The sequence below is a fragment of the Chlorocebus sabaeus genome, chromosome 19 (assembly GCF_047675955.1).
Source record: "Chlorocebus sabaeus isolate Y175 chromosome 19, mChlSab1.0.hap1, whole genome shotgun sequence".
NCBI lineage: Eukaryota > Metazoa > Chordata > Mammalia > Primates > Cercopithecidae > Chlorocebus > Chlorocebus sabaeus.
In genome coordinates, this window is record NC_132922.1 from 24,119,891 (window position 1) to 24,146,521 (window position 26,631).

General features: G+C 46.9%; 1 long non-coding RNA gene across 4 annotated transcripts in view; it reads right to left on the minus strand.

Moving 5' to 3' along the window:
* Positions 1-8,750: 8,750 nt before the first annotated feature.
* The window catches only part of LOC119627339 (uncharacterized), a 31,665-nt gene continuing 13,784 nt past the window's right edge, over positions 8,751-26,631 (minus strand). For 2 of the 4 annotated variants that reach the window (XR_012089498.1, XR_012089499.1), the window contains 6 exons: positions 26,213-26,316; positions 25,054-25,179; positions 17,390-17,472; positions 15,538-15,744; positions 10,833-11,632; positions 8,751-9,423 (listed from right to left, as the gene is read on the minus strand). This is a non-coding gene — a long non-coding RNA (uncharacterized lncRNA). Of the gene's footprint in view, positions 9,424-10,832; positions 11,633-15,537; positions 15,745-17,389; positions 17,473-19,747; positions 19,838-25,053; positions 25,180-26,212; positions 26,317-26,631 lie in introns of those variants that run through there. The other 2 variants (XR_012089501.1, XR_012089500.1) reach the window with 2 other exon arrangements.

Sequence of the window (26,631 nt, forward strand, 5' to 3'; positions counted from 1 at the left end):
CCAGTGATTGGGGGACAATTTACAGTGAGTGACAAAGGCGGGGGTTTTGTCTCGCCCGGAATGTGCCAATCATGTTTCTCCATCCCAATGCCTGGAAGAATGTTACCCCCTCTCCAATTCCCGACCTTTTCCTCCTTGCTCCCCACCTAGCCTCCTTTATCCTGAGACTTCACTCTGCAGGGGACCCCCAGGAGGGTCCGCCCCAGGTGAGGATGCACAGAGGCAGGGAAAAGGGGAAGCAGCTGGACAGAGCGGATAAATGCCCAGGCTTTGCAGAAAGAAAATCTGAGAATGAATGTTAACCCCTCTCCTGTGTCTTAGGCAACTTGCTTTACCTCCCTGAGCCTTCCCTGAGTTTCCACCATTGAAAAAACAGAGAATCCAATATCCACCTCATAGGCAAGTGCTTCTTTATCCGATGAATATTTGTTGAGGGCCTTCTGTGTAGCAAGCAGCAGAGCAAGGAGGAGGGCAAGGTAGATGAGGCACTTCCATTAGGTGCAAAATTTAATGGGTTACCAAAGAATTCAGTGCTCAAAGTACATAATATTTAATCCTCTATTTTTTTTTTTTTTTTTTTGAGATGGAGTCTCGCTCTGTCGCCCAGGCTGGAGTGCAGTGGCCGGATCTCAGCTCACTGCAAGCTCCGCCTCCCGGGTTCATGCCATTCTCCTGCCTCAGCCTCCCGAGTAGCTGGGACTATAGGCGCCCGCCACCTCGCCCGGCTAGTTTTTTTGTAGTTTTAGTAGAGACGGGGTTTCACCATGTTAGCCAGGATGGTCTCGATCTTCTGACCTCGTGATCCGCCCGTCTCGGCCTCCCAAAGTGCTGGGATTACAGGCTTGAGCCACCGCGCCCGGCCTAATCCTCTATTTTTAAAAATCACAACAAATTCAAAAAACCCAGAATGAACAAAATCTCAAAATTTCACATAAAGACAGGCTCAGTAATGGCACCAAGCCATTACTGGACCCTGTTGCCAAGGAGAAAATCAACAATCAGTTGATTCCATTCGATATGGTTTTGGATTTGTGTACCCACCCAACTCTCTTCTGGAATTGTAATCCACAATGTTGGAAGAGGGGCCTAGTGGGAGGCAATCGGATCATGGGGGCAGATTTCCCCCTTGCTGTTGTCGTGATAGTGAGTTCTCATGAAATCTGGTTGTTTACGAGCATGTAGCACCTCCCACTTCAACCTTTGCCTCCTTCTCTGATCATGTAAGATGTGCCTGCTTCCCTTTCACCTTCTGCCGTGATAATAAGTTTCCTGAGGCCCCCTAGTCATGCCTCCTGTACAGCCTGCAGAACTGTGAGACCATTAAACCTCTTTTGTTTATAAATTACCCAGTCTCGGGTAGTTCTTTACAGCAATGCAAGAGCAAACTAATGCACCATCTTTATGTAACATTTTGATATTTTTTAATTTTTCGCATTAATTTTGATTTCTGAAAATACTACATTATAACATTATTTATCTCAATTACTGATTTTTTAAATCAGTGCTTCTGTCACCCCTTAAATTTTGCACCCCAGAACACTGCCTCAGTTGGTTCATTTCCTAGTCTTGGCCCTGCAAAGCCGTGCGCTAAGCATGCTAAGGCCTAGGAAAACTGAGGAAACTAAACAGACACACAAATTACCCTCCTGGAGCTCTTAGTTTAGCAAACGAGGCAGATAAAAGCAAGTAAACAAGCAGATAAATAGAAAAATTATAAATGACAATAAGTCTACCGGTAGGAGCATGCCACTGAGAAGGGTGATAACTCACTCAGATGAAATGGTCAGCAACAAGCAACACCTTCTCTAAATCTCCAAGCTTCAAAGCCCCTGTCATTTTCCCTAATAGATTCCTAGTGTGCATTAAACAGTTAACTTAGCAGACTTAGGGGGTTCAAACCCTGCGTGTTCCAAAGAAAGGACCTGACTGACTGCTGGGAGATTCACCCTAAACTCTTGCAGTATCCTCCCTAACTCAAGTGTCTTTGTATACCTGGGTACTTGGGCCAAACCAGGCCAGACAGTCCATGTAACCATGTGATTATGGTGGGAGCCTTTTACATCACGTCGACTTCTGGAGGGGCTAGTGACTAAGTAATTAAGGTCATTCATGTGGTAACTCCACACCTATGTGACTGACCTCCAATTAAAACCCTGAACACCAAGGCTCAGGTGAGTTTCCATGGTTGGCAACACTTGATACATGTTGTCACACATCATTGGTGGGAGAATTAGGCATATTTGTAAGATTCCAGTGGGAGAGGACAACTGGAAGTCTCTCCTGGACCCTGCCCTCTGCACCTTTTTCTTTGGCAGATTTTAATCTGAATCCTTTCGTTGTAATAAATCATAACCATGAAGATAACAGGTCTTCTGAGTTCTGGGAGTCCTTCTAGCAAAGGACTTGAAATCACTCATGGAACCTGTCAGTGGTCCTGGGGACCCACAATGTAGTGGTTCTGATCTCTCACAGCACTCATCACAGTTCATGACTGTGTGTGTTAGTCTGTTCTCATGCTGTTAATAAAGACATACTGGCCGGGCGCGGTGGCTCACGCCTGTAATCCCAGCACTTTGGGAGGCCGAGGCAGGCGGATCACGAGGTCAGGAGATCAAGACCATCCTGGCTAACATGGTAAAACCTCGTCTCTACTAAAAATACAAAAAATTAGCTGGGCGTGGTTGCCGGCGCCTGTAATCCCAGCTACTCAGAAGACTGAGGCAGGAGAATGGCGTGAACCCGGGAGGTGGAGCTTGCAGTGAGCCAAGATGGCGCCACTGCACTCCAGCCTGGGCGACAGAGCAAGACTCCGTCTCAAAAAAAAAAAAAAAGACATTCTGGAGACTGGGTAGTTTATAAAGGAAAGAGGTTTAATTGACTCTCAGTTCTGCAGGGCTGGGAAGGCCTCAGGAAACTTACAATCATGGTGGAAGGGGACATAAACATGTCCTTCTTCACGGGGCGGCAGTACAAAGAAGTGCCAGGCCAAAGGGGGAAAAGCCCCTTGTAAAACCATCAGATATAGTGAAAGCTCACTCACTATCACGAGAACAGCATGAGGGTAAATGCCCCCATGATTAAATTACCTCCCATCAACTCCCTCCCACGACACATGGGGTTTATGGGAACCACAATTCAAGATGAGATTTGAGTGGGGACACAGTAAAACAATATCAATGTGTGTGTGTGAGGTCATGTGACCACAGACCAGACTTGCAATGTCCAACACAGCTGCCACTGGCCAAATGTGGATGCTTAAGTTTAAATTAATTTAAATGAGATAAAATTAAGACTTCACTTCCTCAGTTGCACCAGGCACATTTCAGTTGCAGCAGTCACATGTGGTTTGTGGTTACCACATGGAATGATTCTATCACCCAGAAAGTTATATTGGACAACACTAGACTAGATGGTGAGGCTTCAAGGGCCTAGGGACTCCTTGCGACTTATTCATATCTGCATCTCCAAGCCCTCACACACAGTGGACACTCAATAATTATCAGTGAAAACAAACAAAAATACTAAAAAACTGGATAGTGAAAAAAGCTCTGTTCCCTGCCCTACCTCTAATGTTGTGTGCTGTTGAGGAAGCTATTGGCCTCTCTGGGCTTCAGTTTTCCCAGCTGCAAAGATGTGTGTGCACTCTAGGGGTGTAAAAGTCCCTTCTGGCCATGCATGGTGGCTCACACCTGTAATCCCAGTACTCTGGGAGGCTGAAGCAGGTGGATCACCTGAGGTCAAGAGTTCGAGACCAGCCTGGCCAACATGGTGAAACCCCGTCTCTATAAAAATACAAAAATTACCCGGGCATGGTGGTGCATGCCTGTAGACCCAGATTACTCGGAAGGCTGAGGCAGGAGAATGGCTTGAACCCGGGAGGTAGAGGTTTCAGTGAGCTGAGATCGTGCCTCTGCACTCCAGCCTGGGTGACAGAGCAAGACTCTGTCTCAAAAAACTAAATTTAAAAATAAAAACAGGTCAGGTGCAGTGGCTCACACCTGTAATCCCAACACTTTGGGAGGCCGAGGCGGGCACATCACCTAAAGTCAGGAGTTTGAGACCAGCCTGGCCAACATGGTGAAACGTCGTCTCTACCAAAAATACAAAAAAATTAGCTGGGCGTGGTGGCACGCACCTGTAATCCCAGCTACTTGGGAGGCTGAGGCAGGAGAATCACTTGAACCCAGGAGGCGAAACTGAGATCATGCCACTGCACTCTAGCCTGGATGATAAGAGTGAGACTCTGTCTCAAAAAAATAAAAATAAAAATAACATTAATAATAATAATAAAAGTAAAGGTTTCTTCAGGTCCTGATATTCAAGGCCAGGATGATGACAGGAGACCTGGTGGTCTGGTGCCCTTCTCCTTTCACCGTGTGCTAGTGCTAGGTGTAGCCTGAGACGGAATGGACCAGCTGTCAAGGGAGCTGAACAGACAGTGAGGGAATTGAGAAACAGTCACTGGGTTTGCCCCAGCTGAGGAACTCTTCAACCTGCAAGCTCCATGATGGCATAGATTTGTTTGCCTCTTTGTTCACGCCTATGTCCACCTCGAGTTCTAGCACAGTGCCTGGCACATAGTAAGTGCTCAATAAACATTTGTGGAATGAGTGATTGACCCTAAGCACTGAACTTGCAGAGTCCAGAGATTGGCTCAGGGAGCATGTCCTTTGTCACATGTGGCACAACTCTGTGGCACCAGCCCCCTGGCAGGATTAGAACCCTTCACTAATAAGCCAATGGAATCAGCTTGGACCCCACTTGGTGACATTCTGCTGTATTGCTGCCTCATGCTCCAGTCCCAGAATGACCTTCAAAACCTATCTCCGTCACTGCACTGCTCAAAATCCTTCAGTGGCTCTCTGCTCTTCCCAGATAAAATAAAGCTACATTTTTGTTGCATGTGACAAGGTGTGAAGTATCTTCATTTCTTTTCCATTTGAGAGCTCATGTTTTGCAGCAGGAAATTTGTAGCCAACGCTGGTCTGACCAGACCCCTGATACAGTGAGGGTACTGGCTTGCGTCCTATACTCATTGCTATGATTTGAATGTTTTGTCTTCTCCAAAATCATGTTGAAACTTAATCCCCAATGCAGCAGTTTTGGGAGATGAGGCTCCACCCTCGTGACTAGATTAATGCCACTATGAAAAGGGTTTGCACGAGTGGATTCACTCTCTTCTGCTCATCTGCCGTGTGAGGACACAGAGTTCACCCCTCTCTTGCCCTTCCACCTTCTGCCATGTGAAGATGCAGTAAGAAGACCCACACCAGGTACCAGCATATTGATCTTGGACTTTCCAGCCTCCAGAACTGTAAAAGGATACATTTCTGTTCTTTACAAATTGCTCAGTTTCAGACATTCTGTTAGAACAGCAGAAAATGAACTAAGACACTCAATCTCAAGTTCTTCCTTTTGCTCTCTAATCCAGGCCTCCAAATCCTCCATCCCATGCCCACCAAGTCCCCAAGTTATCCCGCCTTGGGCATTGACTATCTTGCTATGCATCATACACCTTGATATAGTTTGAATATTTGTCCCTCCCCTGAAAATCTCATGTTGAAATGTAATCCCCAGTGTTGGGGGTGGAGCTAGCGGAAGGTGTTTGTATCATGGGGGTGGAAATCTCATGAATGGCGTGGTGCCCTCCCCATGGTAATGAGTTACCACAAGATCTGGTTGTTTTAAAAGAACCTGGCACCTCCTCCCCACTCTCTCTTGCTCCATCTTGTGACACGCCTGCTCCCCTTTCACCTTCTGCCACGATTGGAAGCTTCCTGAGGCCCTCCCCAGGAACAGATGCTGGCGCCATTCCTCCCGTATAGCCTCCAGAATTGTAAGCCAAAATAAACCTCTTTTATTTATAAATTACCCAACCTTGGATATTGCTTTATAGCAATGCAAAATGGACTAACACACACCTCTCATACTATTAATAGGTCATCCAAAGAGCTTCCCCCCTAGGAGATGGGGCACAAGTCCGCATACTCAGCAGTCTCCTTGAGGCTGTTGGCTCATCCATCAACCTTCTGAACCTCTGTTTTCTCATTTGTACAAAAATCTGAAGTTATTTCCTGGATATCCCTTTTCAAGATCCTTCAAAACTGCTGACACTTCTCACACTTCTGTACCCTCATCCCAGCCCTGGAAATTCTGTTCCAATCTTATTGAACTGCATGTAAACCCCGGAGCTCACCATCACCTTACCAACCTTCATGCCTTTGTCCTTCTGCTCCCTCAGCCCAGCACACCCTTTCCTTCCCCTTACCCCAACTTTCAAGACTCCACTCAAAGATCAGCCCCCTAGGAAAACTTTCTTCCACTTCTCCATCCTCAGGTGGAACTTTCCCTACCCTCCTCTTCACCCCAGCCATTTTCCATGCACAAATTACACCCCTGTGACATCCAGAGCATTTTCTTACACCTGTTTGCTAATCCACGAGTCTCTGCCTTCCAGACATCAATCAGCACCCTGAGAGCAGAATCTTCAGTGTTCTGTCTTTGTAAAGCAAAGAGATAAAATCAGAAGAGTTCGGGAGTTGGAGTCCAGTGGCTTCAGGGTGAATTCTGGCCCTACCCCACATACATTCTGATCTTAGGAGAATCATGACTATCCCTGTGCTAGATTATATTATTGGCCCCAACTCTTTATTCCCTCCTTTGTTTGTGTTCTTTGCCATGTGACTTTGCAATTTATCCCACTAATGGAGCAGAGTATATTTCCCTGCCATTTGACTTTGGGTTTGGGCATAAGACTTGCTTTAGACAACAGAATGAGGAGGAAGTGACAGAATGCCTGTTTCAAAAGATGTATTGCAGGCTTTAATCCATTCCCTTGCACTCCTGCCTTAAGAAGAACATTCTCAGGCCAGCCTTCTGCTCTCAGGAGGTTCAGAAGCATGTGGAGCTGAGCCGCCTCAGCCTAGCTCCCCATGCAGAGCCCAGCCTTGATTAACCAGCTCTGAGCCAACTTGCAAATTTGTGAGCAAGAATAAGTGATGGCTGCTGTGAACCACTGCATTTGGGGGTGGTTTGTTACTCGGCAATAGTTGACTGATACACTCTCTTCAACTCAGTGTCTTCATCAGAGGGATGATAAGTTCCTTGAGGGGCTATCATAAGATTAGATTACATTCTGAATAAAGTATAAAACTCAGTGTCTGACTCATCATAAGTGCTGACAAATGGCAGCTATTGGTTCCCTGAAAATTTCAACATAGATTTATGCTAGGACCCAGAATGTCTGCTTCTAGGTATATACACAAAAGAATTGGAAACAGTCATTCAAACAGATACTTGCAAATGACCCAAGTGTCCATTGACAGACAAATGGGTGAATAAAATATGATATATCCATATGATTAAATATTATTAAGACATAAAAAGAATGATGTCCTGGTGTATGCTACATCATGGTTGAACCTTGAAAATATTATGCTAAGTGAAATAAGCCAGACACAAAAGATAAACACTGTATGATTCCACTTATCTGAAATATCCAGAATAGGCAAATTTGCAGAGATAGAATGCAAATTGGAGGTTACCAGGGACTGGGGGGTAAGGAGGAATGGGGAATTATTGCTTACTGGGTACAGAGTTTCTGTTTGGGGTGAAGATTTGGAAACAGCTAGTGCTGAGGGTTGCACAACATCGTGAATGTAATTGACGCCACTACATTGTACACTTAAAAATGGTTAAAATGGTGACATTCCTGTTATATGGATTTTACCACATTTTAAAAATGGTACTTAGGTGTTCAAGACAATCCTGGATGACATAGAAAGACCCCGTCTCTATAAAAGATAAAAAATGAAAAAAAAATAGCCGGGTATAGAGGTTTGCCCCTGTAGTCCTGACTACTTGGGAGTCTGAGGTGGGAGGATTGCTTGAGCCTGGGAGTTCCAGCCTGCAATGAGTCATAATTGCACCACTGCACTCTAGTCTGGGTGACAGAGTGAGACACTGACTCAAAAGAAAAAGGCAGTTACTGTATTTATCTGTTCAGCAACTGTACATAGTAAACGCTGAGTAAAAGTCTGTTGAATGTTGCTGAAATAAATGAAATGACCATTGGATGGGTACATGTACAAATAACCAGAGAGTTAAATAAATGACTCAGTTAATGGTGAGCAAGTGAAGAAACCATATAAGCTCTTTACCATGGCCACCTACTTAGAAGATGTACAACAACCAGGACAAGGGACCCTACAGTCTTATGTAGAATTAACTATGTTGAGAGCAATAAGTATAAAAATCACACAAAGCAGAAAAGGCAACCTAGGGCATCCATGCAGACCTGCAGTCCCAGGAGGGCAGAAAGCAGGTCTGGGATGACAGGGCACAAGGACAGTGGCCCAGCAGGGGACACCAGAGGCTCCAGCAGTGGAAAGAAACACATGGTTGCTACAATGAGTAGCAACTCCGGCTGGTGGAAATGAGAGCGGACTGCAGGTACAGGGCTGCTACCTGCAGAGTAACATGTGTTACCAGGTTGATCTTGCCCCTCAGGGAGCCTGGGGAAAACCTAGGTTCTAGAAACCAGAAACAGTGATGATAAATAGAAACCCTTGCGCAAGAAGCACAACACTTTAAAATGTAGACACCACTTTCCCGAGGATCAGCTGACTCAGTCCTCACAACCACCTTGTGAAGGTTTATCTTACTATTTCTAATAGGCGAAGGACATAAGGCTCAGTTGGGTGACGGAATGGGTCCAAGGTTACCGGGCACACAAGAGGCAGGGAGCCATCTCCCAGGGACTGGCTTTATTGGTTCCAGTGAGAATTCCATTGGCCCCATTGAGAACTTCATTGGCCCCAATGCTGCCCAATGAGCACACACAAGGCAGGGGTGGAACTTGAACCCAGGTGACTTCAGCCCCATATCCTATGCTCCTTCAAACACACCCTAGGAGAAAACCTTCCAGCAGCGCTAGGGTTTGAATGTGTGTCTCCAAAACTCGTGTTGAAATTTAACTGCTGTTGGAACAGTGGAGAGAGATGGGACCTTTGGGAGGCGGATGGGTCATGAGGGTTCTGCCCTCATGGGTGGGATCGATGCCATTATAAAGGATGAGTTTGGCTCTCTTTGGCCTCTTTTCTGCCTTCTGCCATGTGAAGATGAAGTGTTTTGTTCCTCCCCTTTGGAGGATGCAGCATTCGAGGCACTATCTTGGAATCAGAATCTCCAAGTCTACCAGCACCTTGATTTTGTACCTCTCAGTCTCCAGAGCTGTGAGCAATAAACTTTTGCATGTGAATTACTTAGTCTCCGGTATTCTCTGATAGCAGCTCAGACAGACGAAGACAAGTGGGGAAAAGCAGAAATCTCTCCCCTGGTGTGTCGATCTTGGATTTGAATCACAGCTTTGGTTGCTGGCTAGTTCTCCAATTTGGGGAAGCTCACTTGAACCTGTGTTCTGATCTGTAGAATGGGAATAAATGAACCTGCATTATCACATTGTCCTAAGGACGCGAGGTAACGCAGGCAGGAGTGTTTAGTACAGCATCCATCCCACAACAGGAGGTCAGTGCAGTCATGGTCACCCTTATTTGTCATCTCTTCTCTCTGGTCCCTTTCCCCCTCATCCTCCCCTCTTTGCTCCCCTTCTTTCCTCTCTTCCTGGATTCTCTCTCTTGTCTCTCATTGTTCTCTTGTCTCCCCATAAACCCACACTTCCCACGTTCTTCCATCTGGTCCCTCAAAAACGCGCAGGTCCCTGTCCTAGGGAACAGCAGGTGGATGTGAAATGTTGAGTAACTGTTTCCCACAGGTCTGGGCTCCCTGGCCTGTCCATCCCCGCCATGTCCCTCTGCTCCACAGGGTCCATGCCCTTGGTCACACTGCTTTCTATCTTACATTCTTGACTTTATGTGTACTTTGAATAATAACTCTCCCCACCTCGGTGAGGCCACAAATTATCACTCATCTCCAGGAGAGATTAAATGTTGTCAACAGTTGGTTTCTCGCATAGACTGGAGGATCCTGGGCTAAGGGGAAATGGATGGAGGAGGGCTGAGGTGCATGCTGATACGCAAGCCACAGGCAGGCTCCGCAGGAGAAGCCAGCACAGCAGAGCCAGAGACACAGGAGCAGGCTCCGGAGCCCGGCCACCTGGAATGAGTCCCAGCCATGCCCCTTCTCATTTGTGTGACCTCAGAAAGGGGCATCACCTCTCCAGGCCTTAATCTTTTCATCCACTAGATGGGATAATCATAGAACAAGATGAGAGAATGAGCATGGAGCCTGCACAGGAGAGCTTTAAGCAATGATGAGAATGAAGGGAAGCGTCATTTCTCAAAGTCCATGGACCCGGGCCTGAGCCCTGCACATACTTCCTCCCCAAGCCCTACATATCTCCCCAGAGCCGTGCATTTGGGAGAGCAGATAGAGAGTGCTGAGCAGTTCCTCCAGGGGTACAGGGCTCTCTGGACCCAGATGTTGGGATACTTCAGGGATGGCCGTTCCCCCTCTCACATCCCACCAACCCTGGTCTCCCGAGCGAGGCCCTGCTGGGTCCCAAGCCCACCCTTTGGCAGCCAAGTAGAGCTGCCCCTCAATGAAATGTGATGAATGGTGGCCCTCAGAGCCATCAGCTTCCCAACTTAACTGACACCCCACTGCTTCCTTCTTTAGGAATTCTGATTCTCCCTTCACAGACTGTCATAAAACGAGGCTAGAAGGCTTCCTTCCAACACCCACAGAGATGATTCAGCCAAAATGTTCATGAGCAAATATTACAGGGAAACAACCCCAAAGGGGAAAGTTCCACCAAAGACCTACACGTTATTCTTCACTCAGTGCTTCATTTTTGGAGACAAAAGAAACCCTACCGTTCATCTGCTCCACAATGCAGGCGAGTGACCCAGGACAGGGCATTCGCAGCAGGGAATGTTTATTGAGCACTCTCTGTATACCCTGCACCACACCAGCCAACTCTGGCACATCATCTCATTTCATCCTTGCACCGTCTGTGAGGCAGGGCTGCTGCTAATCCCATGGCACTGGGGGAAACTGAAGCTCAAGGTGGTGGAGCCACTCCCACCTGTGGGAAAATCCAGAGTCACACAGTCACAAGAAGAGTCCAGACCTGCCTGGCTTCAAAACAGGTGGTGAGCTCCCCATTGCTGGAGGTATTCAAGAGTCTGCAGAGGGACTCCAAGTATTCAGGAAGCGGGAGACTCCAAGATCACTGCCCCATGGATAGGCTCCATCTTCAACAGGGTTTCTCAATTTTGGTGCTATTGAGATTGTGGACTGGATAATTCATTGCTGTAGAGAAGCGTGTCCTGTGCATCGTGGCATGTTGAGCAGCATCCTTGGCCTCTGCCCAGCAGATGCAGGTAGCACCTCCTCAATCACGGCAACCAAAAACATCTCAAGACATTGCCAAAGGTCCCCTGGGGCGAGGGGGACAAAATCACCATTTGAGAACCACAGTTCTACAAGGATTTTTGAAAAAGCCAGCAGACATCCACGGAGACACGCACTGACAATGCAGGGAGGAGAAGTTTTACACCCCTGCAGTACCTTCTTGGGAGACAGTTGTGCACCGCAGCAGCCCTTATATCATGGCAGAGATGCTGTATATCTGCTCCTCTGTCAGCATCCCAAAGGACCAGGAGGAATACTCCTGCACATTTAGAAAAGAAAGAGAGAGGAGACCCATGACCCAAAAATACGACATTGGAATTGAGGCACAATTTGACCTAAATGCAATAAAATTGTGCCATTAGTACCAGACCAGCAAGCACTACCCAACCCACTGATAACGCTGAGCTGCCACTAGACCTCAGTAAGCCTCGATATATTTTAGCCTTGATTTAAAACGGAAGAATCTGCAGGTCAGACCTGAAAAGATCCTTAGAAAGTAGAGATCTGCTCTCTGGTCCTGTGTTGTGAGTGTGTTGTGCGGTGTGAAGGTGGGGGCAGGCGGCAGGGGGAGCGGTGCTGGCCATCTGTGTTGGGCATCTTCTTTTTGTGCCCCCCATACAACCCCCAGATTGCCTCTCCACCCTTCTCCCCATGTGGACTTCAGTGGACTGTCTTGCCCTCCACCTTCTGATTTGGTTCTGCCAACTGGAGGCCCAGAAGGAAATCAGGGGCAGGGTAGATGGAGTCAGGGTCCTTGTTCCCCCTGCTCCTGCCGGCCAGAGTTTCTGAGGATTGGCTGCATCCCTTCACTGAAGGTCTCAGCCAAGGATCTTTTCTCCCTCGGCACCTTCTCCCCTTAACTCTTAACCTTCCCTCATCTGGATAGGAATGATGATGGCGCCCACTGACGCTAGACCCCAATTATACCCTCCTGTGTGGGTTCCCTACACTCTCCCCACACCTTTGTAAACAGTTCCTTTACTAAACTGTCCTCAAATTATCCCAATTATGTATGCGCCATGTGTTTCCTGCTTGAGCCCTGACTGATAGATAAACCAAGTGGTTCTTTGTTCAAACAAAATTGTATGCAAAAACTCAGCAGATAAAACAGATCGGAGCGGAGTTCCTGCGTCCATTCACGTGGATTTATTATGTGTCAGCCCTTAGCCAGAGTCTCTGGGCTGGGGCTGAGGACACACTAGTGAGTGAGAACAGTGAGGTCCTTACTGGCTGGAGTATACAGTCTTGCAGGTGGCAAAGGTGGAGCAGGCGGCCTGAGCTCCTTGGTCCCCGACACTGTCTTTGTGGGGCCTTATTTAATAACCACAGAATGTCATGTTAAGGCCTGTGATCCAGTTCCCTTGTCCTACTCCCATTTTTCAGATAGGAAAGCTGAGGCCTAGAGGAAGAAAGGGAATTGCCCAATATTTAAGACAGTCTACCTTCTGGAAGTTAATGGAATCCTGCCTTTTTTTTTTTTTTTTTTAACGGATTCTCACTCTGTTGCCAGGCTGGAGTGCAGTAGCACGATCTTGGTTCACGGCAACCTCCGCCTCCCAGGTTCAAGCAATTCTCCTGCCTCAGCCTCCTGAGTAGCTGGGACTACAGGTGTACGCCACCACACCCAGCTAATTTTTGTATTTTTAATAGAGATGGGGTTTCACCATGTTGGCCAGGATGGTCTCAATCTCTTGACCTCGTGATCTGCCCGCCTCAGCCTCCCAAAGTGCTGGGATTACAGATGTGAGCCACCACACCCAACTGGAACCCTGCCTTCTTAGTTTGGAGTGATGGCTAATATTTGGTGAGTTGTCAGTGTGTGCTGGACCCTTGACTACATACGGGTCACAGTTTAATCCCCTAATGACTCTCTGAAGTGGGAAAGAGTATTATCCCTACTTTATAGACAAGGCTTGGAGAGATGAAGTGACTTGTCCAGAATCACGGAGTGAGCTAGAGCCAGAGCTGGATGGAACCCAGGAAATCTATGGAGGAGGGAGAGGGGCTGTTAAAAATGTCACCCTCAGAAAAGCATCTGAGTGTGTGGTTTTTTTAATCATCTTGCAACCATAAGGAAAATTCTTGGTGCCTAAATCATCCCCTGAGACAGGGTAAGAGAGAGGCACAGGCATCCTGGATCCTTCAGATATCGGCTTCATTTCAGAACATTCTTGGCTGGAATGAAAATGGCACAGAAGCCAGTCAGTCAGGTTCACAGGAAGGGCTCAGGACGCGCATGAGAGTCCCTGAGAGTGCCCCCCGTGCACCCCAGCTTAAAATATCTCCACCAATGTCTCAGCACCCTGCCATGATGCTTGAAATGCCACCGTAAGAGTCACTTTTGTGCAGAGCATGACATGCACTTCTCAAAGGAACACAGGAAATAGGCATAAATTACCCGGATGCAGTGACACATTAAGGAAGGGGAAGAAAGGACTGGGAGTTTTTGAGCACCTACTAGGTGCTTTCCAGAGGGGAGACTCAGTAAATGGTAGTTTAATATTACATGGATCATATTTAGGGAATATATCTTATTTGTCACAACAGGGCAGTGAAGAGGGCATTGCCACCTTGATATTTAGAAATGTCAGGCTCAGAGAGGTTAAGTGATTTGCTCAAGGTCACACAGCTGATGTGGTGCAGAGCTAGGTTGGAGCTTCAATGGCAAGCCTGCCTACTTTCCATCACCTGTGCTATCACTCAAGCTCAAGGGACCAACTTTAAGGGGTTCCAATGGGCTACGGACAGAAAATGTGGATGTCTGAGGGGCAGTACTAATCTCGGGGGCACCGTAATGTCCCTGGGTCTGTCTCCCCATAAGAATTAGCTGTGACCTTCCCTGAGCTGGACTTCGGTTTCTTTTCAGGTAAAAAAAGAAGCTGCATTTGACACCCGCCCCCCTTAGCTTTCTTCTATTTCTGAAGTTCTGCGCACCTCAAATTTGCTGATGGTATGCAAATTTGCATAGACTAATTTATGCAAATTCACATTGGTCCCTAGCAAGGTTCAACCCAATTGAATACTATTAACAACAGATACTTTCAAAAGGCAAAAAGGCCAGGCGCAGTGGCTCACACCTATAATCCTAGGACTTGGGAGGCCGAGGCAGGTGGATCGGTTGAGCCCAGAAGTTGGAGACTGGCCTGGGCAAAATAGTGAAAGCCCATCTCTACAAAAAAATAGAAAAAATTAGCTGGGCATGGTGGCATGCACCTGTAAATCCAGATACTTGGACGGTTGATGGGGGAGGATGGCTTGAGCCATCTGGAGACTGAGGCAGCAGTGAGCCACGACTGCGCCATTGCCCTCCAGTCTGGGTGACAGAGGGAGGCCTTGCATCAAAAATAAAAGGTGGGCCGGGAGCGGTGGCTCAAGCCTGTAATCCCAGCACTTTGGGAGGCCGAGACGGGCGGATCACGAGGTCAGGAGATCGAGACCATCCTGGCTAACACGGTGAAACCCCGTCTCTACTAAAAAATACAAAAAACTAGCGGGGCGAGGTGGCGGGCGCCTGTAGTCCCAGCTACTCGGGAGGCTGAGGCAGGAGAATGGCGTGAACCCGGGAGGCGGAGCTTGCAGTGAGCCGAGATCCGGCCACTGCACTCCAGCCTGGGCCACAGAGCGAGACTCTGTCTCAAAAAAAATAAATAAATAAAATAAAATAAAAGGCATCTATTTAATGGGTGCAGAAGAAAGTGCTCTCCACCTCCCATCCCTGCCTGTTCCCCACCTATGTCCCAGAACAGGGCACTCAGACTGTGGGTCTTTTTCCTTAGGATGAAGAGGTAGGAAAACAGGCAAGGCGTGAGCAACCTCTCACAGACTGTGGTGTGGACCAGCTGCTGCTGGTTACTTGGAGTTATTTGCTGCATAGGGGATGTCATGAGGGTTAAACTGGATCCCAGAGAGGGGGTCCCTGCACTCCTATGATGACCCAAGCCCTACCCAAGTAGAATTTGCAGACCCCTCTCCTGTCCTTGCACTCATGGACCCCTCGCCCTGAGGCTGTTAGAAGCAGCTTGTTAAAGGCAGCAAATTTAAAAATAAAATGTTTAAAAATTTTTTTAAAAAAGAGAAGCAATGTCTCTTCTCTAAACAGATCGATTCTTGCTGGGACACCTCAATGATCTCATTGTGCCTGGCTCACCACCCTATGTTACTTACAGAGACCTGCTGGTATTTCTGAAGAACTAGAACATTCCTCCAGCCGGATCTCACTCGCAAGTACAATATGATCTCCCATCGTATACTTTTAACCACAGCCTCCTCAATATCCCAACCCAAACACGGTCAGTGTAACTTGGATGGCTCCAATTCCCAGACAGGGTCATCAGACAGCGATCTCCGGAAAATTCCTCCCAGGTGGGCTGCCTGTCGGAGAATCACAAAAAGACATTTTATGTTAAATTAACCTCCACTATGATATGGGTGTACGGCATCCAAGAAGGGATAAATCAGCTGCACAAAGAACTTTAAACCAGGCACAGTGGTGCACACCTGTAGTCCCAGCTACTCAAGAGGCAGAGGCCAGAGGATCACTTGAGGCCAGGAGATCGAGGCTGCAATGAGCCGTGGTGATGCCTGTGAATAGCCACAGCATTCCACCCTGGGGAACATAGCGAGAGTCTGTTTCTTTAAAAAATAATAATAATAAATTAATTAATTAATTAATTAATTTTGAAAATTTTGAAATAAATAAGAAGAACTTTGATCCAGCCTTTAAACTCTAGGACTTGGTGGACAAGTTGGGAAGGAAGACCATGCCTGGGGCGAAATAGCAGGAGCACAGGTGTGGAGGCACAACAGAGCTGGTTCTTGGTAGACTAGGGAGGAAGAGGAGCCGCCAACCCACCAGAAAAGAAAATGGCCCTTTTGGGAGTAATGGGAAATAAGGGGTTTTTATTTGGTTTTGTTTGTTTGTTTGCAACAGAGTCTTGCTCTGTTGCCCAGGCTAGAGTGCAGTGGCACAATCGTAGCTCACTGCAGCCTCGAACTCCTGGGCTCCAGTGATCCTCCCATCTCAGCCACCCTAGCAGCTGGGACTACCAGCACACTCCACCATGCCCAGCTAATTTTTATTTTTTGTAGAGATGAGGTCACACTATGTTGCCCAGGCTGGTCTCAAATTCCTGGGCTCAAGCAATCTTCCTGCCTTGGCCTCCCAAAGTGCTGGGATTACAGGTGTGAGCCACTGCAGCTAGCCAGAAATAAGTTTTTTAATAGATGGAGTGTGCAGACTATCAAAGCCTTTGAAAGGCAGGCAGGTGAAGTTTATAGTTAATTTAATACACAGGAGGGAGCCTCACAAGGTGTTTGAGCAGGGAAATAATAATGCAAGATAGAGTCGATCATCATTATTCAGGGGTTCTGTTTTTGCAAATTCACCTACTTGATAAAATGTATTTCTAACCCCAAAATCAATACCCACAACTCTTCCCTGTGTGCCGGCAGTGTAGTGAAACATACAAGTCCCTCACACACGTGTTTTCGGCTGCGGCTGAGCAAGGCTGTCTTATTTCAGCTCTCATACTATTAGCTAGTCTTTTTGTAGTCTATTTAGTTCCATCTTTTTCACATGTGTGTGTTTTGTTGCTTTTGGTGATTTTGTTCTTGAAAAGGGGCCCAAGCACGGTGTTGAAGCGCTGTCTCGTGTTCCTAAGCCTAAGAAAATCGTGAGGTGCCTTACAGAGAAAATGCATGCATTCGGTTAGCTTCACTCAGGCATGAGTTACAGTGCTTCCGGCCGTGAGTTCAACATTTAATAACCCAACAATAAATATTAAATAAGGTATCTTTAAACAGAACCACACACAAAACTTGGTTATGTGTTGATCAGTTGACAATCTAGAAGCAATGGGTCAGTTTTCACTAATTCAGTGATCGCAGCAACTTTATAGAGCATAACTAGCACCAATAATAAGAATCGCCTATATCAGCATTTTGGACTCTAAGGAGACCACAAGACCATGAAAGGAAGCCATCTCTTAAGACAGTGTATGCTCCAGAGTCAAACTGCCTGGTTCAAATCCCGGCTCTTCTGCTTACTAGCTGTGCCACCTTGGGTGAGTTGCTTGTCTTCTCTGTGCCACAGTATTTCATCTGTAAAACAGACACAACGATTGTCTCTTTATCACAGAGTGACTAGGAGAATTTAAACGTGTTCATGTTTGTCAAGTTCTCAGAAGATTATCTGGGACATAATGAATCCTGTTTACATGTTTTGTGTTTGTTAAATAAATAAAGGGATAAGGTGAGAGAAAGAGAGAGAGAGAGCATGCACCTCATTTCACAGGTGAGGAATCTGAGTCAGGCCCACATCTGAGTCTTTCCAGCGACGAAATGGGGAGGCAGCTGGCTCTGGGGAACCCAGATCAGAGTCAGTTCAATGATGGGGATGCAAAATTGAGGTGGTGGTGACAACCACAGGGACAGGCGCTAACCCACGGTGCTGAGCAAAGGCACGGTGTGACTGAGGGACCCGCCAAGACCCATCCACCTGTGACCACCAAGGGACACTTCCTCTTACTCCCCCTTTCCAAGCCACAGCCAGATGGAACCCAGAGTGCTCTGAAGATGCACCTCTCCACCTCGCCGTTTAAGAATTACTAGGCATCTCCAGGCTGTGCAGCTGAGGAGCAAGAAATACTACCGCGCCCCAGCAGAAAGCTAATGAGAAACCGAACCCAGCCAGACAGAAGCTTAACAAGAAATACTGGCCCGGGCTCCCCAGAAGAAGAGCAGGCTCCGAAGGCCTGGCAGGCCGCCTGCCATCTCCCCGCAATACATTGATCGGTGCAGGGAAAGCTGGAGACCGCGGGGAAGGAGATAAACGAGAAGATGTATGACAGCAGGGGCCCAGGGCTGATGAAAGGGGAAGGGAAGGTGGCTTAAATCAAGGGGCAAGTGCCACGAGAGGGGCGGATAACAGGATTTGTGTTTACGCTTAACGAGGAGAATTGGTGGAGGTGCTGCTCTGGGGCAGGGGAGGTGGGTGAAGACTTGGGGGGGAAGAGGAAGAGGGGCTCCAGGGAGGGTAAGCCATGCTCCAAGCAAATCACTAACATGAGCCAGGGGTAAGTCCCTGAAATGGCAAAATCCTTCCTGGTCCTTTTGGCTGGAGCTGCGATTGCCTTTTATCTTCTCTCCTTTGTTTCCTAACTTTCCTGAGTGTCCAGGAAAGAATATCCACCTCTGCCCCTTTCTCCCACCACCAAGTCATCAGAATTCAAAGCCTGTGTCCGGACAACAGGGACAACAGGAAATGCTCACCGAGCACTTCCTCTGTGCTTCTGGCTGGGCCGAGAGCTTCCTGTGTCTTACTCCAACTAATATTCATCCCATGATGGAGGCACTGCGGTTGTTCTCATTGCACAGATAAGGAAACTGAAATTCAGAGAGGCCCTCCAATGACACAGAACGGTGCTGAAATTCCAGCCCGGGCAGTGTGGCTCCAGTGCTAACCATGATTCCACACTGAACCTGCTGACATCCTCAGCATTGATGCCTAATGGGAGATTGTTTGCCTGCATTTCACGCCTTTGAACCACCTCCGATTTCTGCATCGCTGTGGCACACCGTTTCACGCAGGCTAGTAACACTCTTTGCAAGAAGCGGCCAGAAAATGACTCCACTTTTCTGCCTTAGGGACTTCTCCAAAGATGCAGAAGCAGCTCAGTTCTCCACTAGGTGCAGCCAACAAGTACAAGGCACTCACGTCCCCAGGGCTGGCCCTCTGCTAGGGGATGAGGAGTTGAGGGATAAATGCCCCCATCCCTCAGGGGGGCAATCCTGAGGCACATTCTGCAGGGCTCCTCAGAGGATGTCTGGCAGGCTAGAGTCCCAGTTTCCCCCAGTGATAACCAGCTACACATGCCCTTATAAGGTAGCCTGCTTTTCTTCCTCATCTCCCTGCTCCCTCACTCCTGCTTCCTGCGTCTCCTTCCAGCCGACTCTCCTGCATCCAAGTCCTCCTCTCAGGCTCCACTGGGCGGGGATCGCAAACTAGGATAGGGCACCACCTCAGTTAAACAAGAAATGCAAGAAATAGGACCAGTTTACCAAAGATAAACTTTGGGGAGATTGCGTGATAAGGAGATGAAAAGGGGGTCTCTCTCTCTCTCTCTCTCTGCGGTTTTACGGACACCTCTTTTAATGATTTAGCAAGATATTTCCTTGTTTTTAACACATTTCTATTAAATATAGAATATGGCATTAAGACTGGGTATGGCGGCTCATGCCTGTAAGCCCAGCACTTTGGGATGCCGAGGTGAGAAGACCACTTGAGGTCAGGAGTTCGAGACCAGCCTGGCCAACATGGTGAAACCCCATATCTACTTAAAAAATACAAAAAATAGTTGGGCGTAGTGACGTGCACCTGTAATCCCAGCTAGCAGGGGAGGTTAAGACAGGAGAATCGCTTGAACCTGGGAGGCGAAGGTTGCAGCGAGCTGAGAGCCAACCTGGGCGACAGAGCAAGACTCAACTCAAAAAAAAAAAAAAAAAAAAAAAGAATATAGCATTAAAATGGGAGTATTTGGGCCTCTATTGAGGTAGTCTGAATTTATATATAATTTAGAATAGGATAAAAACAGAGTGATAATTTTAACTTCACTTTGTTACAATGATATGGTTTCTCTTATTCTCTCCAATTTTATTCATCTATTGAGAACTTAAGAACTTTGGTCAATGCTTTTTCCCCATCCAGAGAAGTGCTGGGGGAAATGTGTCTGTCTTTCTTTGCACCCTTGACTTTTTCCTAATTCTGCTAATGACAGCCTGACTCCTATGAACCCTGACATCCAGTTGGTGGCATCGCCAGTCCTCAAAAGCCAGAAACCACCTCTACAGAGGTGACTCCATGTTAAAACAGAGCAAGACTCCATCTTAAAAAGAAAAAAAAAGTGTATATATATATATATATATATATATATATATATATACACATCAGACAGTACAAGTTGTTACTACACTCCCACCACTACCTGAAGATTGTGATTTCCTGAGACTGGGCCAATTTTTCTCACCAGGGCTTCTCACTGCCCCCCACAGTGGGTTCCCAGCAACTCCAACCCCTTCTGTATCACCCATGAGAAATCTACACAACAGAGGCTCTGGACTGTGCTTCTTGGGGTGAGCAGGGTGGGGAACGGCAGTGGCTCTACGTTAATCTTACTGCCAGAAGGAGACTCCATTAGGTTCCTAGGGTCACCATAATAATAATTGCCCTGGACCAGGTGCAGTAGCTTACACCTGTAATCCCAACACTTTGGGAGGCTGAGACAGGAAGATCGCTTGAGCTCAGGAGCTCAAACCTGGGCAACATAGTGAAACCCCGTCTCTACAAAAATAATAATAATAATAATACAAAAATTAGCCAGGCATGGTGGCATGTTCCTGTAGTCCCAGCTACACAGGAGGCTGAGGTGGGAGGATTGCTTGAGCCCAGGGGTGAAGGCTGCAATGAACTGTGATTGCACCACTGCCCTCCAGCATGGGCAACAGAGCAAGAACCTATCTCAAAACAAACAAACAAAAAATACCCCAAACTAGAAGCCTTAAAACACAGAAATGTATTCTCTCACAGTTCTGGAGGTTCAGAGTCTAAACTCCAGGTGCAGGAGGGCCATGCTCCCTCTGAAGCCTGTATGGGAGAATCCTCCCTTGCATCTTCCAGCTTCCGGTGGTGGCCGTCAATCTTCAGCACCCCTTGGCTTGCAGCTGCATCTCTCCAATCTCTGCCTCTGTTATCACGTGACCGTCCCCCTGTGTGTCTGTCCTCACGTTATCTTCCTTCTTCTTATGAAGACACCAGTCATATTGGATTAAGGGTACACCCTACTCCAGTGTACCCTCTTCTTATCTAATTATATCTGCAATTACCCTGTTCCCAAATAATAGCGCATTCTGAGATACCGGGGGTTAGAAGTTCACCATCTCTTTTGTGGGACACAATTCAACCTATGCCAGAGACTCGGATACCATGTTTTCAACCATCTCCTATGTCAGATGGGGAAACTGAGGCAGTCAAAAAGAGTGGTTAAAACCCAAAGAAACCTGAGGTCCAATTCCAGCTGGGCCACTTACCAGCAGAGTGACCTCTGGCAAGTAAGTCACCTCTCTGAGCCTCAGTTTCTTTGTCGACAGAATAGGGGTTAATAGTAATCCTGCCTTATTCAAAGGCATGTGGTGAATTCCTGTTCTCAGCCACTGCCTGAGAAATATTCTCTCTTGCATTTTCTCATTTCCTTCTTTACCATGAGGGTCCGAAAACAAATCACAGCTTCAGCAAAGCATAGATAGATTCTGGCCTTTGAAGTCAAAATGACTTGAGTTTGCAAAATAGATGCTTCCTTTCCTAACTGTGTGACCTTAGGAAAGTGACCTCACCTCTCTGTAAACTAAAGAGAATACTAGTCCCTCCCTCCCAGAGTCAGTGAGAATTTAAACAACTGCACATGATGCTCCAAGCAGAGAATGTAGTACATGGTGCTTGATCAGAAGTAACCACTATTGCTGCTGCTGCCACTGCAGCAGGCACTGTCGGTATCCCACCCACATCCCCTTGGCAACCACCTACTGGACAGCTTCCTATTGCAAGTACCTGTGATCTCTGCTGTCTCTGACTACCAGATATCATCAGCTCACATACAGGACATATAGAAAGTGTCAGGGGCACTTCACTATTCACCCCACCCCCCAGCCCTCAACCGATGGCTGACAGGAAGTGGTGAATCAATACCTCAGCTCCCTCACGTCTTGGATGAAACAACCAAAGGTATGAGGTATGCTCTACACAGCCTCCCAGAGGTCCCCAGCAGGACTAAGCCCATTGCCCACTATGTAACCTGCTCCTTCATATACCTGCATTGGGTCCTTTTCTTCCCTGGCTAACTTCCCACTCCCCGCCTGTGGATCACCTCCCCTAGTAAATTACCTGCACTAAAGTAATTGTCTCAGGGTCTGCTTCTGGTGGAACCCAACCTAAAACATGTATTTCTAACCTAAGCTTCAGGGACCCTCAGTCCCTGGCTTTGTGTCTTTGGAGTCCCTCTGAAAGCACTAACCTCCTCCTCTTCCAGTGCTGTCTTCAAACTTCCATTCCTACCTCACTAGAGAGGCTGCTGGGTGTGACGGCCTCAGGGTGTCGGTGCCTGGAAATGCCAAGTTCTTGATCTCCATGAACTTTCCTTTTTTTCTTTCTTTCTTGCTGTGTGCTTGCTTGCTTTTATTTTTATTCTTTCAGGATCTCACTCTGTTACCCAGGCTGGAGTGCAGCGGCCGAATCATGGTTCACTGCAGCCTCAAACTCCTGGCCTCAAGGGATCCTCCCACCTCAGCCTACCTAGTACTAGGACCACAGGTGCACAGCACCATGCCCAGCTCATAATTTTTTTGTTTTTTGTAGAGATGGGGTCTCACTGTGTTGCCCAGGCTGGCCTCAAACTCCTGGTTGGGCTCAAGTGATCCTCCCATCTCAGCCTCCTAAAGTGCTGGGATTGCAGCTGTGAGCTACCATGCCAAACACCACTCCCTCACCATCATGAACTCTTTTCTCTGCTTACCACCTAGCCTGAGACCCACACGAGAGAAGAGCCACACCCCAAGCTGGACAAATGCCCACTGCATGGGACATCCTCCTTGTATACGAAGGTCAACCTTGAGGTTTGCAGGTTTAGGTCAAGAGGGAACACGCGAAGCTCTGGAATCATAATTTTAAGAATTAAAAAAAGAAAATCAGTGGAGCCCTTTTCACAAAGTCAAGGGAGGAACTTCAAAATACAAAATAGGTAACTTGGAGCGGTGACCCTGACCTTCATTCTCAAAGCTGCCTCCTTGCTTTCTACTGTGGCCACTGAGAGCTGGAGGAGGTAGGGTTGCCAGTTAAAATACATGACGCCCAGTTAAATTTTAACTTCAGATAAATAAGGAATCGCATTTAGTATGACTATGTCTCATGCAATATTTGGAATACACTCATGCTGAAAAAATTATTCATGTTTATTTGAAATGCAAATTTAACTGAGCTTATAGTTTCATTTTCATTTGTTTATTTCTTTGTTTTTGCTAAATCTGACCACGCCACCTAGGATCCCCTGATACTGCTTAAAACCACTTTGTCTGTGACTGTCCCTTAGATGGGCAGTCAGATTCCTCCAAGACTTTCTTAAAAGGCCCACCCAGGAGAGAACAGGGATGTGGATGATGTCTGCATCCCAGTGGGGTCTTGGTCACTTGGAAATGGAGCAAAACTAGGGTAAATTTGAACTCCGGGCCTCTGGCTATGAAAACTAGCCTGTCTCCTCTGGAGGTCACTTGATTCTTTCAAGTGATTCTCCTTAGCTGTGATTGCAACATCCTGGGACACAGAATGTAGAGAGAAACTGGAGGCCTGAGGCATCACCATCAGCCAGCATGGTGCTAGGGGATGTTTTTCTCTGTCCCAGGTGGGCTTGGTCATGTGGGAGCAAGAGACGGGAAAGTGGGAGAAGTTGAGAAGTTACACGCATGTGAATGTGCCTTCTTTGGCAAAACATTGGAATTTACTAAGAACCACATACCCCTCCCCACTCACAGAGGACACAAGGAACATTCTGACTGAGGGAAGAATTTTTATGAACTCCTCATCTAAGAAGCATACCAATGAGCCACCCATCCACTCCTCCACACATCCGTCCATCTATCCATTCATTCATTCAACAAATGTTTGCTGAGCACCTATTACGTGCCAAGTTTTATGCTGAGTGCTGGGTATACAAGCCCTAAAAAGGACATACCTAGTCCTGACCCCACGGATTTCCCTTATGTAATGGGAAAAACAAAGAAGGATGTAAGCAACTCAAAATATAAATAAACTGATTACAGAGTACAAGTTCTTTGCAGGATTCATATCCTGTGATCCTTAGTTTACTTTTTATTAAATTTAAAAATGCTTTTGCCTGTCATCCCAGCACTTTGGGAGGCCGAGGCGGGTGGATCACGAGGTCGGGAGATCAAGACCATCCTGGCTAACACGGTGAAACCCCGTCTCTACTAAAAATAGAAAAAATTAGCCGGGCATGGTGGTGGGCACCTGTAGTCCCAGCTACTCGGGAGGCTGAGGCAGGAGAATGGCATGAACCCGGGAGGCAGAGCTTGCAGTGAGCTGAGATCGCGCCACTGCACTCCAGCCTAGGCAACAGAGCAGACTCCGTCTCAAAAAAAAAAAAAAAAAAAATGCTTTTGTTCATCCCTGTCTCCATTTCTGCCAGTAAAATTGAGCTCCAGGAACCAACATTTTTGTTATAATATCAAACAGTGACATTCCAGGGCCTGGCCTTACAACGTAAAAGGCTTCACAATTAACAGAGGAAGTCTCAAAAGACGATGAAGAGGAGAGTTCCTCTCCCCTGTAGTGACCATGGGGCAGATATCTTCCTGCTTCACAAAATGAGCTTCAAAGAATTCGATTTGATAAGATGCAAAATTGAGAACATTCTTAGGAACGTGCAGTTTCATTTTTCAGTGCCATATGGAGGTGTGTGTGAATATCTATAATTCTTAAGCAACTGGACTTGAAAGTACACTGTGAGCAAAGGGGTCCTGAGAAATTCCTAAGAGTTTAGAAATTCTTAAGACATTATTTTCATGCCCTGTGAAAATAACGTTCAAAGAGAGTCATGGCATTCTGATTGATTACCTTACCTGACAATGGGCTGCCTGGTAATCATTGCAGTGAGCATCTCCGTGCTATCCAGACAGAAGTAGGTGTGGGAGAGTAGAGTCAACTCAGAAGAGGAGTCGCTGACACTTTCTTCTTCTCCCTCGAGACTGATTGGGGGAAAGACCTATGACTCTAGTAGATTCCATATTTTTAATAAAGAGACGGGAAATCTAGCTCTCTAAATAAATCATTTTAATTTGGTGATTAGGGAAGATCATCTCTGATGAGATGACAAAATGCTGAAAAGCTGAGACCCAAAGTTAAGAAATTCATCCTTAAAGAGTAAGAAGAGGTTGGGCACAGTGACTCAAGTCCGTAATCCCAGCATTTGGAAGACTGAGGTGGAAGGATTGCTTGAGCCCAGGAGTTCAAGACCAGCCTGGGCAACATGACAAGACCCTGTCTCTCCAAAAAAAAAAACGGTAAATTAGCCAGGTGGCACACGCCTGTGGTCCCAGCTACTCAGGAGGCTGAGGTGGGAAGATCATTTGAACCCAGGAGGTTGAGGCTGCAGTGAACTGTGACCTCACCACTGCATTCCGACCTACGTGACAGAGTGAGACCCTGTCTTTGATAAATAAATAAATAGCAAAAATAAAATTAAAAAGAGAGAGCAGGAAAAAGAGCATTACAGACACAAGAAACAGCAAGTGCACTCCAGCCTGGGTCACAGAATGAGATCCTGTCCCAGAAACAAAAAAGAAAAACAGCAAGTGCAAAAGCCTGAGACAGGCGTTAGCTCTTGAGCATTGGAGACACCTAACAAAGACAGCAGAAGTGGAACACAAGGAGGAAGCACGCGGAGATGAGGTGGAGCGGTCCATGGTGGTCAGCACTCAAGGCTTTGTGGAGCATGCATTTTATTCTTCTGGTGATGAGAGCAAATAGATGGCTTCAAGCCAGAGAATGAGCTTTCACAAAGCAGGCTTAGTCGTGCAGAAAGATCAGAACGCAGGATTGGTCACTGTTGGAGCTGACTTTTCATTCTGCATGCACACTGTGGCTCAGCATAGGAGTTACCTTTTGACTTCTCATAAAATTACCTGCACTTTGTAAATAATCTGACTCCCCTGGTCCAACAGAAGCAGAAAGAAAAAGTTTAAAGCCAAAATGATACAAAACAAAAAAGAACCTGCTTACCCCTGAGAGCATGAGCATGAGGGACATGTTGTCTACTGCCAGCATGGAGTGGGAAATGAGTTTAGAGTTGGCCATCCACAGGGGGGATTTGTGGTTCCTTGAAACTGTCAAATAAATCACCCATATTTAGTCACTGTAATATTGTTTGGGTATTACCTTCAACGGATTTGTCTGACGCTCCAGGCCTCTTATTTCCCCATCTGTCAAAGTCCCACTCACCATTACACACCCAGCTGAATGGCTAAAGTGGAAGGAACTGACACCACCAAACACTGGCAGGGATGAGGAGGAACTGGAATGCTCATCTATTGTGAGTGGAAGTACAAAATGGTACAACCATTTTGGAAATTTTGTAGCAGTTTATTAAAAAGTTAAACATATTTGTCATGTGGCCCATTAATCCTACCCTCAGAAATTTA